The sequence below is a fragment of the Cinclus cinclus genome, chromosome 9, assembly GCF_963662255.1.
Source record: "Cinclus cinclus chromosome 9, bCinCin1.1, whole genome shotgun sequence".
NCBI lineage: Eukaryota > Metazoa > Chordata > Aves > Passeriformes > Cinclidae > Cinclus > Cinclus cinclus.
The window spans coordinates 3,230,083-3,246,522 of NC_085054.1; the positions used below are offsets into that span (position 1 = coordinate 3,230,083).

The 16,440-nt window shown below is 44.3% G+C and overlaps 1 protein-coding gene across 1 annotated transcript in view; it reads right to left on the minus strand.

The window, feature by feature from the left end:
* CREB1 (cAMP responsive element binding protein 1) overlaps window positions 1-12,713 on the minus strand; it is a 33,469-nt gene extending 20,756 nt beyond the window's left edge. Inside the window, exon 1 of the mRNA XM_062498000.1 lies at window positions 12,618-12,713. The gene's annotated coding sequence lies outside the window, so the exon portion shown is untranslated. The remainder of the gene's footprint in view (window positions 1-12,617) is intronic.
* Between the last annotated feature and the right edge of the window lie 3,727 nt (window positions 12,714-16,440).

Consider the following 16,440-nt stretch of genomic DNA (forward strand, 5'->3'; position numbering starts at 1 on the left):
AATGTTCAGAGAAAAATAGTTTTATTTACAGCTAACATGTGGGACTTCAAATAACCAGTAATAAATGCTTAACAGGACAAGAGAGGCCCATAATTATTTCTTTTGTCACTAATGACTATAGTGGGCTGGCACAAGAATTGCAATTTATACCACAGCCTCTTTGTCATCCCAAGCTGGCACTGCCACTGCTCCTGGGTATTTGCTCCCTGTGTCCTCTCCCTTGGGTGATCAGTCTGTGTGTCATACCACAAACACAACCTATGTTTGCTGCTTCATCTGAAACCTACCTTTTACCACTCCACAGAATGGGTCCTCCACAAAGCCATTTGATGACCACACCAGCTTCTGGGTCAGGGAACCCCAAAGGCCGGGCAAACCAAGTTGAAGTGAAATTAAAGAATGGCTACAACAACCAATGACACTAAAAATGCCCAAGAGTCTTCAGATTGTGTTCTGCAAATAATCTGCAAAAAAGCAATCTGCCAGGCAAACTGAAGAATAAAAAGCTTGAAAAATTCTTCTTGTCACCAAAGTTACAGTAATCTTGAACATACAAAAAGAATTAAATCTCACTGTAAAAGTATCTCACACAAAGCAGAATCATTCTAGCAGCAGAATGTAGTATCTGTAATACCACCCAGCATCTCCATCAATGTGACACTCAGAGCAGTGTCTAAAAACTTTCTGCTGACTGAATACAGTGTGCTGACTGAATACAGCCACTGCAAGAAATGTGAAAAAGGCTGTATTTTCAAACAGGACATGGAAGAAATGCAACCAGGACTCTGAACTAAAATCAACAAACTTTTCTGACTCATGGCGTTTTCAACAAAACTTTCGTTACACTTGTAAAGTCAGTGAAAATTTCTCACACCAGATTTAGATGAGTGATGAAAGTATTGGAAATTATTTGCATTGCATGCTCAACCTCTGTTTCACTAAAGAAAACGTGGCCAACTTTAAAACAAGGGCAGAAGACGAAGAATATAATCTCATAGCTACAATGGTGAACACCCAAACCAGCAATCTCCTCTAGATTTTGTTCTCTGTTATCTTAACTCAAGCAAGCTGACGTTTACTAGCAGATGGTGAATCAGTAAAGCACAGGTAAGGTGTATGAGTGAAAGTTGCTTTAACACTCTTCACTGCTGTATCCTCCTAATCTGACTCCATACTCCAGGCATTGTACTAGGAGCTAGCCTTCAAGCTTTTTAAAAGAAAAAAAAAAAAGGCTCTGACAGCTATTAACTGCAATTAGTTTCTTGTATCGCAAATTACATGAATAAATACAAAAGCATCCAGCAAGTATTTGGTACACACACATAATTTGAGTTTAACCTATACTGTCTTTTTTTGTACAATATAAATTATAAATAAATAAATAAATATCCCCCACCCCTTTTTACTAACCTCATCTAATAGTTGATACAAGTCTTATGTGAATACATGAGCAGAGTCCAGTAGAAGCACCCAAGGGGAGACACCAAGCAAGCACTTCCTAAGGCATTAACAGTAAAAAGCAAACAAATGACTCTCCACTGTCTTATCCCCTCCCTGTTCAGAAATGCCCCCAAAATACTGCCAGACTTCACTTAGACAAAACAAAATATCAAAATAAATCCCAGGGAGGTTACAAAGTCATTAGGCAACTATTACAATTACTGAAAACATAATCCATAAATATGTTCTATTTATAAATGCTCTGTGCTCCTATTGAAGGCACTTAGGGTATTAAAAAACTAATTCACATGTATTAAGTGTGTGATCCTCAACATGCAGAACAGAACTGTGGTATCTATTTATAAACACATTTATTAGTGCAGTAAAAATGACCAAAATCCATCAGAAGATATCTGCAAACTGAATTTTAGATAAGCAAGACATTTTTAACAATGTCCTGCCCAACATATTCAATCTAAGCACAGAGACTTCTAAGAACTCTGCCCATTCTTAACACATTCATTGCCAGTATCATATTTATGCACTTCAGTTACTTACAAACTGACTGCACTTTACTACAGCTTACCATCTGTTCTCTGACATTATTTTTAGGACATAAAACTCACCTCATCTTCAATCTATGCAGATTTGTCAAAATACATGCCTGTTTCCTCCCTGTGACTGCTGAAAGTACTGTGGCTCACCTCATCACATGTAGCTGCTGGTTACTTAATAAAATCTATCACAACATTGTATGTGCATGGTATCATTTGTAGGCCATCATCTTTAATACAATATAAAATATAAGCACCAAATTATTTCTTCTTATGCTGTTGAGGGGCTAATGCTCCTGGTGAATACACCACAACTCCAGGAACAGGCTCTTTGCAGTTGGTGTGAGCCCAGCAAGTCAATAATCAGCATAGCCTGATTAGCTTGTGACAAGCTTTATTTCCAGGCCCTAACAAAATTCTTATTTTACCTTTGACTGAAACAGCTGTGGGTGGAGAAGCAAGGTTGATTCCATGGGATTTGAAGCTGACCTCAGCCCAAATGACAGCAGCTACCTGAAGCCAGCCACTTCTCATGTTTGCCCTTCTCACTCCAGTGCTGAACTGTGACCGCACACCAGTCTGATGGCAGTTCTTATTTAAAAAGGATGACGTGATTATCTGTACCATGACAAGTGAGGGAGTCCTGCTCAGCCCAGGGTGAAAGCTTGCTGGATGCAAACAGCACCCATCCAAGAGCCTATTAATGCAGCCTGAGCCCAGACAACAGGAGTACAGCCATGGGTATAACAGACTAACACCTTTTCTGCTAAGGAGGCCCTGTGTCCAAGCTGGTACACCCTGCTCTTAGCACAGGCTGATAGCCTGGGCTCAGTGCCACGCTGAAGCAGCTCTACCACCCCTCCTAAAGAGGCAGGCTGTACCTGGCTGCCACAGTGAGCAATACAGAAACATTCTCTCCTATCACCCAGGTATCTACATATGCCAAATAAATAACTTACCCCGCTGGTCAACCAGCAGAACATTTTGAGCCACTTCCCTTCACAACAAACACTGGCATGTGAAGGTGCTCCAGCAGAAGAGCTAAGGCAGCCCAGTGACAGAGAGCTAATCCAGCAAGAAGTCAGAGACCACCTCCTTTCCCACTGACAGAGAGAAAAGGACTGTCACTGCAATGATTAAAGCAGCATTCAGAGCAGAAAGTGATGCCAAGGTAGCAAGGCTAAGATCCATCTAAAAGAAGGTGCATGTGTTCCTTTTTTCCACTGGGTAGAGCTGTCAGAACTTGAGATTTCCACATGACCTGCCAGAGTCAGATGAATATTATATTTGTTCTCTTCCATATGCATTTCTATGTTTTATGGTCTTTTACTGCCTCACCATTTATTCTGGCAGAGTAAGAACCACCTAAATGCTGCATGACATATTTTGACAACCTTTTGACACGTTGTAAGGATCTTTGTCCACTTGCCAAGCAACCTTTAAACATTCCAGGTCTGAGGCATCAGCAGGAAGAACTGTTGCAATTCCAGGCCTGGGGCAGCCTGCAACTCTGTAGGGGAGAGCCTCTATGCATTTTTATTAAAAAAGGGGTTATCTCTGAGGTGAGGTACTGAAACTTGTTCTCAGCAAACACCTACAGGAGTGATGACTGACTGTTCAGCACAGTCACTCTCCTAAAGTGAAGCAGAGCTATGAAGTTGTTAGGACAAGGGTATTTAATATATGACTGCCTCCTGCACAGGCTGCACTCTAGAGATGTGTTAGGGAAATCCACAGGCTCAGTCACTGGGTCTGTGACAAATGCTTATGTGAGCGAAGCTGAGGCTGCTGTAAAACTATACAGATCACCCAGCTCTCTTCTGGTACTTGGAGCAGATCAGGAACTTAAAAAAAAGATACAAATAAAAACCAGAGCATCACACAGGCCTGCATCAGTGGTTAACCAGAGTGCTCCAAGCCCAAGGGCCAAAAATACAACATGTAGTAACCTCTGACCTTTAACAAAAAAAGGAATCACATCCATATAGGTGTTTCCTTAATTGTATTAATTTAAATTACATACCAGGTATGATTTAATGGAATAATGTGATAAAGCCAGAGAACCACATAAACATGTTTATTATCACCTGAAATCTTTCTATTCCAAATAAATGTTTTCAGAGTCTCTGTTAATTTTACAAATGTGAAAATATTAATAGACATACGTAATTTATCAGAATAGAGTACTCTTAAGACTGGACTGAAGGCTTTTAAGAGATTACACTGATTAAATATGACATTGTAAAATAATACGAATGCAAATTTATATTCTGAAACTCAAATCTTCTGGGAAGTCCCAGATATTCAGGGGACTTTCCCATTAATAGTAAATGTTTCCTTTCCCACTCTGTAATGAAGGAGAGCAACTGTCAGTATTTAAAGTTCTTTGTATGGTCTCAAATGTTAAATTAGTGACCTGAATTTTATAATCCATTTATAATAACAACAACAACAATAAGCCTGAGGTTTAAACAATGTAGGTCATCTCAGCAAAATACTGTGCATTGAAAAAGGTCAGATACTGGGATCCCAAAGTAACATATCACACTTGGTTTTCACATCATTCTTCTGTTGCAGAGAACAATCAAATCAGCTGGTGAACTTAGGGCAAGCATGGAGTTTCAGGTATTTATAAGCTGCACAGTTGAACTTGACATGAGAATTTTAGGTAGAATTTGTGTCTGCTAAGATTTTGTCTGTGGGTGAGAAGGGACAGCTCCATGGCTAATGTTTCTAACCTACTTCTGAATGTCAGTGGCTAAAGTATCAATTAATAAAAAATGTCACTTGAGATATTTATGCTGCAAGCTTGACAGACATGAACTATTTAAACAAACAGTAATCATTCTGATTGATGCTTGGAACATATGTGGTATTTCTAGAGTTCAACCCATAGTACAAAAGCATTAAGTTATATAACCTGGTAAATATTGGAAAGTCTTGTTTAAAAAAAAAAAAAGAGAATACTTTTAATGAGATCAGAAAGAAAACACAACAAAACAGATGCTTCAGACCAATGTTTTCACTGCTTTATTAGTAAGTATCTTTAGAAATGGTCACCTGAAAGTAAGACTGAGTTATTCATACAAAGCTGACAATTACCAGATACCAAGTCGAATCTCTGAAAAAAAAAAAACACAAACCAAACCTGTATATTTAAAAGCAACATAGTTTAGGGGTTCTTTTAAATGATTTAATAGATTTGTTTCATTTTTAATAGGCGGTACAGAGTATTTTTGTGCTTCAATGCCCTCCAGGAAGTGAAAACCTTTGAATTCTTTCTGAGGTTGGAGTACTAGAGTAGAGTATGCCCAAGTATGCACAAGAAAAACAGCACTTCTTTACAAACCTTGCCCTTGTCAAATTTCTGAATGCATCCTATTCACAAAATTAATCACAACATTAAAACCAAAAGATTTAGGTCTTAAACCACAGTTTAGACTCAAAAATACTTTTAAATCCTAAAATTGCTCTGGCTTTAGTACTTTTAATGAAAACATTGTTCCTTGGTCAATTAGCACGAGTCTCGAAGCACTATCAGATTATTGCTTAATGCAACAAAATTAAATCTGAGACCCCAGTCTCTCTCTAAAAACCAACAAAAATGCAAGAGTGATCAAACTTTGTAGTAAAGTAATTCTGACTAACATTACCAAGCTAGTAGATTCTAGTTTATTTTTCATGTATTTTTTTAAATTTGCCTGGGCAGTGCAGGAGAGTCTTTTAAAGGAGAAAGATCACTCATATGCCTGGCCAAGCAGATCTACTCTGCAAAAGCATCATCTCCAAAGAAAGAATAATGTTTCTTAAATATTTAACTGGAGTTTAAGACCTCTATCACCTGTGAGCAACATGACTCCATGGAGCCCCATGGAACAGGGGTGTGATTTGCTGGTAATGCTGAAGGTCTGCAATGACCCAGAGTAAGCAATGGGAGCCACCCCAGAAAGGGCAAGAGAAAGAAACAGAATCCATTTTTTACATCAATGTGTTGCACACAGAAGAAAATCTCTATTTTGCTTTCTGCAACTACAGCTACAGTCTTGCAAGCATTTCTGTTGGCAGAACTGCCAGCTCATGCTCTGGTTTCCTCTAAATTCTCTCTTATTTACACCTTTACACTTGTCTGTGAAGCTGTCTAGTAAATAGGACTGGAAAACCAATTTGCACTACAGACATGGAAACACAACTGATTTCTAGCCTGGACCAGTTGTCTGATCCAGTTCACAGGCAATCATACTGGTGCTACTTGCACAGGAACAAGAGCAGGAACAGGGAAGGTGGAGCAGAGTCTACCCAGCTACAGCAAGCCTGTCAATGAAAGCAAAGTAGATCAAATCATGGGTATAGGTGTCACAAGACTGTGGAAAGCCAACAAAGATGCTGAAAAGAACACCTCTGTTATGTAATTTGATTACTGTTGTGATGACTCTGGTTAAGAGTGCGAGGCTGGAAACAGGATGAGTATTTTTTATATAATCAGCATTAGCTTTCTGAGGATTGGGCAGAAATGTCTTTTTCAAACAGCCACATTGCTGACAAAGCAGCTATTTGCAGCAGGTAACATACTTCCTCCTCTCCCCAGTCCAAGGTAACGTGCACTGGTTACACGTGCCACATTAACTTTACACTACAACTTCCAGGCCAGTAGTTTCAGCCACCATTAATTACTTTATTACAATCCAGAAGACAGGCCAAGGTGTTTATCAGTTTGAAGCAACAGTGACAGTACAGTGAGTTCACTGCCCAGGTGCCTTGGGCCAGCTGACAGGATGTGCACCCAAGTGCTGGACCTGCACCCTTTCTGGAGCTTCCTATTTCAGCCTGGGCTTCATTAAAGATACATTATACAGAATTCTCCCCTGCTGACTGGGCTCCTCATAATGAAAAGTACCTAAGAGGCACAGTGATCTAACCTCTTGAGAAGACTGAAACCTGCCTCTGAAAAGCAGCAATTAGTTCAATCACACAGGTATCAATCACACAAGGCTTTTAAAACAAGGAAACTTTCCTCACTTTGTTTTTTTTTTTTTTTTTGGTTGTTGTTTCTTTTTTGACTTACTGTGTTCTTAGCTTAGCTGCAAAGACAAACTCATGTGGCTCTGATCACTATGGACAGAGTCCAACTCTTCCTTCTTTCACTCCAAGTCATGGACACGCTGCCATTCCCCACGGTGGGTCTGCTGACACAGCTCTGCTGCTGAAGGGAGAAAGTTGGGTCCCCCTCATGCCTTCTCCTACTGTCACTGCAGATCTACTCTAGTGTTTGTGCTAACAGCATCTCAATCACCAATCAATTCCGCTCACTCATGCAGGAGAAAATTATGTACTAAAAAAGCACAGCTCTCTCCTGGGTTAGTGATTTGAACTGGATTATTATGCTTTCTATAAAATCAACAGTACAGACAATATAAAGGGACGGTCCAACACCACACAAGCAGGAGCAGGAGGGAGACAGCAAGACGTGTCTCCTGAGAGCCACACAGTGCTGTTATCAGCTCAGACAAAACCACAGCAATAGATCATTTTTGTTGGTTATACTGTGGCATTAGTGCACAGTACCCTTTTTCACACCTTCCCTCCCTCTTTATCTCCCCGAATTTTCCTATTAGCACAAAGGGAAAATGTGGATGAGTTTCACAAAGAGGGTAGGGGTCGTGCACCTACCTAAGTGATGCCTTAGGCTTTTTTTTTTTTTCCAAGTGAAAGAAAGCTCACTACAATCCAGAAAGGTGTAAATTTACAAATGCTGCTCATATTGTATGCTGCTTGGAGCAGTGGACAGGCACCAGTGGATTTTGAGGCCAGGCCAGCTACACACAGCCAGATGATGTGTCATCAGAAAAAAAAGGCAAGGAAATTCTTCTCCATCCATTACTTAATGGGGTATAAAGCATGAGGAGAGAGATTTTACAGATGAGATTTTGACACTCAAACCCCAGGAAAGGTGCAAGGGAAACTAAAATCCAGTTGATACCGGACAGCATAGAGAATGAGAGATTTAGGGTAGCACCTATAAGAAAAGTGCATGTAATATTGAACCCAAAATGTCACAGGAGGTTACAGAGTTTCTGAAGAGATGATTAAAGCACTGCAGCAAAGAGCTGCAGTAAATAGCAACAGGAGAACTTAAAATGTGAATAATAATAATAATAATAAAAAAAGTAAGTAAAGGAAGTGCATAGAGACCTTGCTTAAAAAAACACAGACAAAAGGTGTTTAAGACAAGTAAATAAGCAACACAACAAATCAGTTTAACACATGATACTGAAGTTTGGCAACAGCTACTGCTCATGTTTATTTGCTCATGGTTAGCACATATAAGAACTTAGACTTAGCTGAATGATCCAGCTCTGTGGCAAAAAGAACCCCAGCAGCAACTATGCCATCCAGCTTAGCTATAAACACAGCGATCATTAAAAAAATCTTACATAGGCTGCATTTTCCCATTTAGCAGCACAGGTGCTTGAGCTGCCCTTACCTTCCCTGCTCATTCCAACCCCACCCCTCCTCAGATTATGCTGGTACAGACACTGTGCAGCCATGCAGCACCCAGGGGAGGGAATGATCCAGGTGAAAATGAACCACGTTCCACACCTCTCAAACAGCTGGATCATTTCCCCAGGCAGCAGCCCAATCATTTGTGTGAGTGCAATGGAAAAGACATGGAAGATGCTTTGGTCAGTAATACTACAATAAAAAAATGCTATGAGGAACTGTGGTTTCAGTTCATCAGCCAGTAGATAAGCATGAAGAACTCCTGGATTTCTTAGGCTACCTGCTCTTTTGTAAGTTCACAAATCTATCTGAAAAAGTTTCTGCCTAAAGAAGAAAATACAACCGAGCTTTAGTTCTGCCATGTGCAGGGAAAAGGAGTTTTCCTGACAACCTCACTGACTAAACAGGCTATTGCTGAATGCTTAGAAGATCAGAGATTTTTACAAAACACTTTAACTCTCCCCTCCAAAAAGCGTGAAAGCATCAAGGATAGAGATTTTTATTTCAGTTTACTGAACTAAGGCAGCTTCAAAACAGTTTGGGGTAAGGCTTCCTGCAACTGTGTCTCAATTAACCAGTGTAGTCTCCTGTCAGAAAATAACTGAAAAGTAACAAAATCCAGAGCAGCAATTGGCAGGACTCTCCCATCTTCAGAACTAATTTTCCATTTTTCACCTAATTTTTTTTAACTTTTTTTTTCCTTTACAAAATATCATCTCTTTTTACAAATATCAACTCTCACAATATTCTCAGGACAAAAATAGGAATGTTTATTATCTTAGGATAATATCCTGTACCTCTCTGCACTCTAGACAAAAATCACTGCAAGTAACTAACAAGTACCAGTGCTGCTTTAAACTTATTAAACACATTAGCTAAACCATACGCGTGTTCAAACAGGAAAACGCTTCCTCCAAATTCTTTATCCTCTCACCTTAAAGTGGCTCTTCCAACACTGAGTTTTCTATTCTTTCCACTTGACACATAATACTATAAATCCAGCACTGCCAGACAAAAACAGCAACAGAGAATCCTTGGCTGTTTTTGAGTTTTTGTTTTTTTTTTTTTACCTGAAAGGCCAACTACAGCCTGGCACATTTTCACCTCCTGCACAGCTGACAAGGCTGTTTTAGAAATATGGAAAGCTGGAAGGTGTTGCATTTGTTCTCACTCACCTTTTTTTACTGCAGTACAATCAAGTGATCTAAAAGCTTTGAAGAACAAAATAGGTATCAATGCCTTCATGCTGGGAGATGTACATAGATCATTAATGGCAGGCTGCTCATGTTTTCATAATCACTATGAAATATGAGCTCACAGACTGCAGATGAGGCAACACAATTTTGATTCAGTTAAAAAAAAAATAAAAAATCACTGCCTTGTCATGAACTTCAGCTGTATGCAGGTAGGGTACCAGAGAGTTCAAACCAAATTGAGTAGCATTGTTCCTGTAGATGAGGATTGCTGACATGTCCCATGAAACCAACTTTAGTTAGATTAGTGGCAGAAAGCTAACCCGGCCTTCTCACTGCACAAAAGCCTTGAGAAGTGTGGCATGAGTAACTGATCTCCACTTGCTTCCAGAGATCCAAAAATAGAGGTGAAGTGTGAATACCCCATTTGTTTCAAAGCAGTGCCAACAGAAATTCCGAGTTGGGGCCTTGTCTCCTATCAAAATATGCACCTACAGAGCTGTAGCTGCACTTAGGCAAGAGGCTGCTTACTGCAGCAGAACAGCTACTCTGCACTGTAAGATCTACAGAAGATTTTGTATAGCAATAGCTGTGCTGGTGCAGGTTTCCAAGAAACAGCCAGATTGATGACTTGACTCCTAAATGAGATGTTTCTAAATTTTCTATATCAGCAAACCCCTCCTCCCCTTTTAGACCTTTGTGGTGTTTTGTGTGTCAGGTTTGTTTGACTGGTTCTTTACTTTTTTACCCACAGTAGTAGATACACCTATCGCCAAACCTATGAGAAAAAAAATAAATTAGATGCAGATTCAGTGCAGATCCAAACACCATATTGAGAGTACCAATCTGAATACTGGTGTTCTCTCAATTAAATGAAAGCATTAAAAATGATTACTCTCTACTACAAGCAACAATTTCACTTTAGGTCACCTGTAAGTGATGCTTAGCAAATATACAAGCACCTCTCTGTTCACTTTTCTCTCTGAACTGTGAGGGGATAAAGCTTGTGAGGAAATGCAGAGATCTGTGTTTGAAAATATGGATCTGAGAGTCTTCCACGCTATCATGAAATAGAACAAAATGTTTTTCTAAAACTACAAGAAACAACAAGCAAGGATTTTCTGTCCCATTTTTGTATTTCAAATGTAGTGCGTATTCCATCAAACCAAGAATGAATGAAATACACCAACAATTACACTCTCTTTAATCACTATCAACAGCTACGTTGGTTACTGAAGTCCTGGGATGTCTATTAATCAATGAGAAGTTCAGAAACCTCTTCTCATGTTGGTATTACACAGTGAAAGTGATGTAGAGCATCTTTGACCTTCATTTCAAAAGAAGTGGTGGAAGTGACAGAAAACAGAAATTCACATACAAGGAAGTATACACGTGAATCACAAATACCCATTTTGAACAAAACCTATTTCAGTGACTTTGTATTTACTGTATAAATCGAATTTGTTGATACAAGGAAGAAAGGATGCAAGTAGAGTCTCAAAATTCCTATACTCTAAAATAATGTTTAGTGGTGGTCAGAATAGGACTAAACAGAGATACACGATATTCCTAAGAAGTCTCTGGTCTTTTATTTAGGAAATAGGAAACATGTTTCTAACCCCAGGGGAAAAAAAAAAAAAGACAGGTGTTATTCCAGAAGCATATTGTGAGCAAGCATTCCAGTATTTAGGAGGAAGAAACAATAATTTAAAGTGTTTCATGAAGAAAAATCATATGACCATTTAAAACTTTTTATCCTTGTATACATTTAAGAGATGTAACAATCTTTGCTAAAAAGTTAAGACTGCCACGTTGTTTTTGCTTACTACTGTAACACAAAACTGCAGATATCCAGTATTTGAAAGTAGACCGAAGTCAAAACACTGTCTTTTATTCTAGGCAAGAAAAGAGGAAAAAAAGACCCCCAGCTGCAGCAAGGCAAGCCTGGTGTAAGGTGGAAAAAGGCATTTGAGCTGACATTGGCTCATAAAGCTGGGATAGAGGTCAAATCCTGTTCGCTGTGCAACACCCAGGTCTGTGGAAAACCGGCAAAAGCAAACCCCAAACCGAGATTTACCAGCCGCAGCCTGGCTCGAGTTCACTTTGGGTTAAAAATACTGCCCGGGGAGAAGCAGCGCGGCAAAGAGAACCGTATGTATCCCTGTTACGTGACCCGCGCGCCGGGCTCGGGCTGCGCCCGCGGGTCCCGCCCGGAGCGCGGTGTTGGGTGACCGGCACCACTGCCCGGCGCGGCCTCCCGGAGACGGAGTCACAGCGAACCACCACACCAAGCGCTGCCCCGGCTTCCGAGCAGAGATTTTATTAAAAGCTTCTCGTTACAGAGCCAGGGAGCGCCCCACGCACTCGTGTCCATCACGGCGGGAGTCTGTTTGTTTATCCGGACGGCGCGCTCGGAGCGCCGGGGAAGCGGAACTCCGGCGGGCGCGGGGGGCCGCGGCGGCCCCGCGGGAGGGTCCCCGGAGCCCGGCGGGGCCGGGGGGCGGCAGCGGGGGAGCGAGAGCCGGAGCGCACTCGGCGGGGCGGGGAGGGGGCGCAGGCGGGAGCGCGGCCGCCCCCCGCCGCCGCTCCCCCTCGTCGTCGTCCTCCGCCGCCTCCTCCGGGGGCCGGGGGGCGCGGCGCCCCTTCCCCGCCGCGCTGAGCGCCGCCGCTGGCTGCCGGCAGAGCCGCCGCCGCCCGGCCGTGGCGGCCGCCGCCGGGCCGGCTCCCATCCGCCATTATCCTTTGTTCGCGGCGCGGCGGCGGCGGGGATGTTGCAGGGCTCGGCTCCATCTTTAAGGCGGGCGCCCCTCCCGCGGGCGGTGCGCGGCCGGGCCCCCGCGTCCTGCCGCCCGGCGGCTCCCCTGGTCCCCGCCGGGCTCCATTTCCTTCCCTCCCCCCCGCCCCTGTTTGCTGGGCGCCGTCCTCCTCTTACCGGTTACCAGGCTGCTCCGTCACTGCTTTCGTTCGCGCCTGGGATCTCGCCGCAGTTTTATTCTCTCCCCCACGTAACACACCGCGTCAAACTACACCTCCGCCGCGTCACTCACACACACAGGCGCTCCCAGCCCGGCGACAGGCAGGCAGCGGCCGACTGAGGAGCGCCAGCCAGGGAGCAAGCGCCGAGCGCGCCCGGCCCCGCACGGAAACCGCCGAGCGCTCACGGAAAGCGCCGAGCGCCCGCCAGGCGGCGGGAACGGCCGAGCGCGCCGCCGGCCCCCGCGGAAAGAGCCGAGCGGCCGCGGAAACGAACGAAGGGCCCCTGAGGGGGAGGCGGAAAGAGCCGAGCGGGCGGCGGGAAGGCGCGAGCGGCGCTTCCGCCCCGGGCGGCCCGCGCGGAAAGCACCGAGCGGGGCTGCGGAGAGTGGGGGGGGGCGGGGGGGGCGCGCGCTCACCCCCCCCCGCCCCCGCCGTGCGCGCGGCCGAGGCGGCCGGAAACTCGCGAGCGCTCACGGAAGCGGCCGAGAGGAACTGGCGGCCCCTGGTTCACCACAGAGTCACGGAGTCCATTAGGGTGTGGGATCATCGAGTCCCGCCTGGGACTGAACGCCACCACGTCAACTAGATCATACCACTTAATGTTTAAGTTCCTTAAACCCTCCACGGACGGTGACTCCACCACCAACGTGGGCAGTCCATTCCAACAGCTACTCTGTGAAGAACAGCTCCCTCATGTCCAACGTAAACCTCCCCAAGCTCACCTTAAGACTGCGTCCTCTTGAAGCCTTTCCGGAACAGAAGGGCCCAGAACTGAATGCAGCATTCAAGGAGTGGCCTTATCAGTGCCAGGTCCAGGGGGACAATCACTGCCCTGATCCTGCTGGCCACACTATTCTGGATATGGGTCAGGGTGCCATTGGCCTCCCTGGCCACCTGGGCACACTCTGGTTCATGTTCAGCTGCTGTCAACCAGCACCCCGAGTCCTTTTCTGCTGAGCTGCTTTCCAGCCTCTCTGCCACAGCGTGTAGAACTACATGGGGTTGTTATGACCCAAGTGCAGGACCTGGCACTTAGTCTTGAACTTCATACCAGTTGTCTCACCACTGATCCAGCCTGCCCAGATTACTCAGCATAGCCTTCCTGCCCTCCAGCAGATCAGCACTCCCACCCAACTTGGTATTGTCTGCTAATTTGCTAATGGTAGACTCAACTCCTCACCCAGATCATCAGTAAGGACATTGAAGCGAACTGGGCCCTGTGCTATCCTTGGGAGACACCACTGGATCCCACCTGGATGCAGGACTGTTCACCACCACTCTCTGGGCCCATCCAGCCAGCCAGCTCTTAGCCCAGTGAAGAGTGCACCTGTCCACATCATGGGCTGCCAGCTCTTCCAAGAGTATGCCATGGGACATGGCATCAAAGGACCAGGCATGTCTCCACAAACACACTGGTGCCATGGGGGACCTGCTACCCTCAGCCCTGCAAGGCTCCCATGGGCACCCCCTCCCTGTGTGCCCCATTGCTGGGGCCACTGCTCAGACCTCCTTCCTCAGCCCCCCAGTGTCACCCCAAGACCCAACCACCTCTTCCCCTTGCAGGCACAGTATGGCGAGTAAGGTGCCATGGTCAAGCAATGCTGCCCCTCAATGCCTCACCCCCCCTGTGGCCAGCCCTTGCAGCCCAAAACCAGGCACAGGGTGACTGCTCCTCTATCATGACACAATATCCCTATGGAAAATCCCAGCCCTGAGCCACTTCTCCCACCAGTGCTGGAAGTGGCAGAGGTGTGGCCACCAGGCACCTAAGTTATCAAACCACCATGTCCAGAGTAGCTGGGGGCAAGGTGGGGGTTTGCACACATGGCACCAACTCCCTGCTTTGCCACTTCTCAGGAGGGACAAAAGTTGACACCACAGGGCAGAGGACCAGCCACGTGTATGTGTCTTGTCACAGAGAAGCAGCCGTGTGCTGTGGTCCTCAGTCTCATCTGCACTGCCAGCGTGACGGCTGTCACTGGGGGTATTAAATGCTGGATAGATTAATTGTTTCTGGGAAAGGTGTTTCAAAGTACTGGTTCCACCAGGGAGCAGGGAAGGAGCCAGTGGTGCTCCAGCCGAGTGAGTCCATCCCCATCTTCTGTTCATGAACCTAACTGATTGCACTGGATCATGCACCCTGAAGGACGGACTGCTCCCACTACAACCAGATAAAAACTATCTGTACTCAGAAAAGCTGCTTTTCATCTCCCAAGACCTCAAGATGGCACTACATAACAAGATTTGAATCTCCAAAGCTGTTCATTTTTTGCGGCTGGCCTAGCATGACACTGCTGCCAGGTGCACTGCATGACTGGTAGTGCCACTTAGTTCAGTTCATCTCAAGTCTTGTTTTCTAAAAAAGGTTGAACTGATTTTACTTATGCTGAGTTTCATCTAATTCCCTCCAAAAATGCAAGAGATGTTGCAAGGAGCAATTACAGCTGCACTTTGCCTTAGATTTTGTTGATCACACTTATTCTAAAATAAAACTTTGATATTTAAAAAGGGAAAAAGGTAACTCAGGTTAAACAGCTAAAACGTTGTTTCATTGCCAACATGTACTGTGGCTTGGGCCACAGCTCATTTTCTGTTTCTGATGCACTTTTTCACTCTGCCCTGCCTGCAGACAGGAGCTCCAAAGTTGCAGGACAGTGTAGCCTTTATGCCACCCATTTTTCCTCTGCTGTGCCTTTGGCTCATACTGTTCCTGTCTGCAGCGTATGGCTGACATAATTTTTGGAAATTATTTTTCCTTTTTAGACTCTTCTAAGACATGAAAATCTCCACGCACTAAATAGGTCTTTTACAACTCCTTTTGGGAGCAGAGTGTTTCTTCCACTCAAAGCTTTTGAGACAAGCAAGAAATCTAAACTCAATGTTCTTGATTTGGTCCATTCATTGGCAGTGAATGGAAATGCTTCTCACTCCAAATCACCAGTAGAGGTGCAAAAGGCTTGTCTTAGCAGTCCTTCTCATTTCATAGGACACTGAGGTAGAGGGTTCTTTTTGATAGTGTTTTGACATTTGAACTCTAGCCCCATTGCTCTGTGTTAATATTTTAATATGTGTTTAATGAAGTATCTTTTCTGCATTTTGTTATCATACACAAATGGAAATCAAATTAGATAATTAAAATATGTTATAATTCATCTAAAACATGAACATTTTTACATTTTGCTAGAACTTCTGCATTTCTAGAAATGATTCCAAGATCAAGATATAAAGGTTCAGTCTCTGTGCTCCTTTGAGTAGTCAAGGACTTTGTGTGAGAAAATATTTATGATGAGCAGAACAAATGCAGCCATCTGAGTGTCTCTTGTTTGACTCATGGATTTCTTCAATTTTCTCCTCCTTCTCTTTGCCCTTTATGTTAATGATTGTGTTTCATCAGCTTTTTTTGCTCACACGGGTGACAAAAATCACACATATTTACCACCCATACATATTTCCCAGAGCTGAACTGCTTGTCCTCGCCCCTGTGCAGCAAGCCTAAAGAATCACAGCAATCAGAATTTAAGGGAATAAAATCTGGTCCTTGAAAAGCAAATAAAGGGTAATAATCGGATCTCAGCGTATCAGAAACCTGGGCAGCACTCCCAGCCTGAGTGAGGAGAGTGCCACGGGTGTTCCTCCAGGCTAGGCAGGGCTAGCTGCACAGCAGCTGCACAGCTGCTTGCGTGGGCTCTGGTCCTGCTGCCCCTTCGGGGCCGGTGCCCTGCTGACTCTGCCAGCCCTGCTCCGGCTCACAGCTCCCTGGCAGCTCCTCAGCACTTCTC